The following is a 4,527-nucleotide window of genomic DNA, read 5'->3' on the forward strand; positions in this document are numbered from 1 at the left end:
CGATGGCGGCACGCAGGCCCATGGCAGGCCAACCCGGCACGAGCCCGCTCGGCACATGGGTCGTGCCATGCCGTGGACTGGCCTGCGATTTTGGGTGGCACGGCACGGCCCGACACGCCGGATATCGTGGCCCGCCAAGCACGGCCCGCGGCGGCCCGGCCCGGCACGTTGCCCACCTTTACATATATTAATGACATGATGTGGAAAACCGACACATGAATAACTTAATTTCCACCCAAAAAAAGGGAAAAAAATCTCTATAATTACTTACCCATAAAACAACCCATGCAAACAAACATTGTCATCCACGCAAAAAACAAAAATGATTAATAATAATTCTAATCCAAAAAATACAAATGGTGGCTAAATCCTGTGATAACTTGTCATGCCACATCATATTCTTCATGTACAATGATCATAGCTCTGACTTTCTCAAATGGTTAAGCAAGCTGTAAATTATTGTATTTTAATGTAATATAATCCAAAAAAAAATAATAATAATAATTCTAATCCAAAAAAAAATTGCAAAGACATAATTACCTCCAAAAATCAAATTTGGCTGCCCTTGCTAATCCACAAGAAGTGCAACAATGGTATATCCTTTATCTTAACAATTTGAATATTTCCAAGGTAGTCCCTTTTTATAACCATCGGAGTTGGTCTTATAATAATTTATTGTTGTAAAAAATTTACCTTTCTTCTTATTCATTTGAATAAAACTTCTTTTGTTATGTTTTGCTTGACATGTTTCTTTTATCACGCTTACAAACACGCCACTTTAATGAGCAGTAACTTTTTATCTCTTTAAGGTACAACTAGGGTATTATGTAAAAAAACTTCACCACCGAATATAATATAGCCAATATTTTGAATTCACTTGCAATAATTATTTGCAATTTTCACTTGAAAAAAATCATTTGTAAGGTACAAACCTAGTCTTTCAATATTACAAAGGACCCCCCTTGTTTTTTCCAAAAGCATGAGCGTTCATCACATCAAATCCAAAGGATCCTCTTGTAAAAAATAGATTATTAATTTTAGAGACAAAACCTGCTCAATTAAGATTTCATTGGGGGTGTCGGCCCTTTGGGTTCGACTTGAGTTAAGAATATGAAAAAGGTTACCGAACATTAATCTTGTTGTTTTTGTCACATAAACCGAGGTATATACAACCTAAGCCAAACCATTTCATATAGCTATACTCTAATACTACTCGTGAATTATGCCCAAAGTACCAAACTGAGCACCCAAAAGTATGAATTAGCAAGTTCGTGCACACAACTCAAAGTGTTTATTGTAAAATGAAACTTTTGATTTACGGTTTGTTGTTAACTTTGTGTTAATAAATAGTTTTGAAGAAATGGGAGGTTATTTCTTAAATTGCCGGCTCTATGAAGTGTGGTTAAATAAAAATAATCCAAAGCATATTAACAAGTTAAGTTATGCGTCTTGAAAAAATGGCACAATCAAATGGTGTAAAAAATAAGGAGCACATTAAGTCCGACTTAATAATAATGAAGCAATAAAGCAGTACAAAATTTACAACAATATATGATTAAATCCTTATGTACAAATTGTTGTGTTTGTACATAGACACACTCAAAGCAGGAAAAAATTTATTAGCATTTGTAGACACCAGTTTGTGTCTCCCCAAAAACCAAACCCAATGATGAGTACCTCTCACGTCATTGATTATTGATTAAGGTGAAATGTTGAAGAGTCTCGTGGATTTCCCCTTTTCTAACCTTTCCTAAATTATTTTAAACCAAAATAATTCATTTTGTGTCCTTAAAATAATTCTTTTCGTGTCCTATTTATAAAAACGTCAAAACCAGTTTATTTTAGTCCATAATTTGGGTCAAATAATTATGTAGTTGTATGGGGTTTGAAAAGAGCTTTCGAACGATATATTATAAGCTCAAATCCGAGTTATAACGAAGAAGTTATTGCCAAAGTACTAAATTGGGCCCAAACCGAGCCTCATATGCGGACCCAATGATCATGTGGAGAGTCCATTTCTAAAACCATTAGGATTTATCATAAGCTTCTAGAATTATCTTGAAGATTGTTTTAAGTCCTAAATCCATTAGGATTGACTATTAGCTTCTAGAAGGTTCTAATTATCCTTTTTTTTTTTTAAAAAAAAGATAAGGATTAAGAATTTTTATATCGGATAAAACATGTGTTTTTAATAGATTTAATTATGATAAAATAAGGATAAGTACGGATATTCGACTAACCCAATTTGATTGGAAGTCGGATTTGTAAGGATCTTATCTTTTCAAAAGCATCGCGCAGCGATGGAAAAATCGCACAGTGATATAAGCATCACGACGCAATGAATTCATCGCCATGCAATGAAAGTTGTTTTATTTCGGATGGAATTCGGATCGTTTTCTGATCTTTTCGGTCGTTTTTCTCTATAAATAGGGACGATTTCCTCCGTTTTCAGACACCAACAATCATCATCCAATCCTCTCTAAGCTCTAAGCTTCCTTTCTCTCTCTCTTTCTTAGCCTTAGCCTAAACACATCCGAACACCATATGTCCTTTGTGAGATTTGAATAAACCTAACCAAGCTCGAAGTTGCCTTAGACCTCTAAGTGAAAGGTTGATATTTCTGAGGGTTTAGTCCCTAATCTCTATTTCAAATATTATTTGATTGTTTGATTTAATATTTATTTAAGTTTACTAACGTGTTTATTGTTTTAATAGAAAGAGATATGAGGCTTCAAAGTGAGTTATTCGATTGCTCTATTCCTTTAGAAATCATGCTTAGAATATTATTTTAATTTCTAGTATCATATTAGAATGCTTTTATGAATTCTAGTATCATGTTAGGATGTTTTTAATATTTCTAATATCATGTTGATTTCAAGTATCATGTTTAGGTTAATGCTTTGGTTATGATTTATTATTAGTGACATGCTAGGGTTTGTTATTAATCTGTTTAATATCATGCCTAGGATCTTTCTAATTATACTATTGATTATTCATGATTTATTGATATTGCTTGATCACGCCCTCTTCTGTAGGTTTAAAGGGAATTTGTACTTGAAATCACGCCTAATAAGATAATTAATAATTTGATTTAGGCTAATATGATTTTTAATTCAAGTGATCGCCAATAATAGATTTATTTGTGTATTAATAATCAACCAACGTAGATTAAATATGCTTAGGATTAATTTGATGAATGTATGTTGATCGAAAAGCGCACATGAATATCATAAGAATAAAGTAGAGGCCAATTTAGGGCGGGTTCAATCTCTTTTAGGTTGATTCGTACCATCATCCCCGAATGTCCAGCCATGGTTCGGACCACTATGGAGTTAGCGATCTCTGTGATCGTGAATAGGGTGTAACCTTCACACCTGTGGATGGTTTACAAGTTCCTAAAACTTGTTGGTGACTCTTTTTATCTCTAGCTTCTTTCCCTTTGGACGCCAACATGCTTAAATGTGTGATCACAGTGGGGCTCAAAATTGAGTGTTGAAATATTCCCTATAGCATTGTTCCCTAAGCAAGTCCTAAAGGTTAATATTCATCCACATTTTCATACCCATTCTAGGTAATTATGAAAACATACTTGGCTACATCTAGCTACTATAATATAGCCTACTCCCATACTCAACAAAGCCATGTATAAATTGTTGTACAGTTTTGGTGGTTGGAGTTTTCGAATTATGGCACTAGTAGAAAAAGTGAAATAGGCACCGCACTTTTCGCACCAGTTCTTGAAAATCGATGGTAAAAGAAATGGGCGGGTTTTTGAAAAAGACTTTTCGCACCGGTTCCTATTAAACCGGTGCGGAATTATCCTTTTCGTACCGGTTCAAAATGGTGCCAATTAAGAAAGAGAAAAAAAAAAATAAAAAATAAGAGAGAAAGGGATTTCGCACTGATTCAGACCTAACCGATGGGAAAAGTATTGTTTTAGCACCGGTCAAACCGGTGGGAAATTATAAAAAAATCCCGCTACATACAAACCCCTGCTTCTTCAATTCTTTTTTCTTTCTTTCCCCCTCCTTTTCATTTTCAGTTTTCCCTCGCTCTCGTTTTCGCCCTTCTCTTAGCTTCGACGTTTCACCTTTCTGCATATATCTCCTCCATTACGCGTGCTCGTAGTTCTCCATTGAAGCGGATGCTGAGCTTTAATTTGTCCATATCACTCCTCCATTATGCGTACTCTTAATTCTCCATTGAAGCAGATTCGAGCTTTCTCACCTCCATTGAAGCAGCTTCGAGGTAAGAATTTGTTGTTGTCCTTTTTAGATTATCGATTTCAGTTTTCGCAATCTAGGGTTTGTCGTTGATTTGATTTTCGAATTCTGTATATAGTATATGGTGGTGGGGTGGGTGGTTGTGGGCAACAGCTACGACTTGGGCGGTGATTGTGGGGTATTTTTGGTGGGAGTGTGTGAGAGGGTGACTGCAGGTGGTTGTTATGGGGATGCGGTGAGATTGAAGGAGCAGTGGAGCTTGGTGATGACTGGTGGTGCGCGGTAGATGGCAGCAAGGAGCTAC

This window comes from Chenopodium quinoa, unplaced genomic scaffold (assembly GCF_001683475.1).
Source record: "Chenopodium quinoa cultivar QQ74 unplaced genomic scaffold, ASM168347v1, whole genome shotgun sequence".
Lineage (NCBI taxonomy): Eukaryota > Viridiplantae > Streptophyta > Magnoliopsida > Caryophyllales > Amaranthaceae > Chenopodium > Chenopodium quinoa.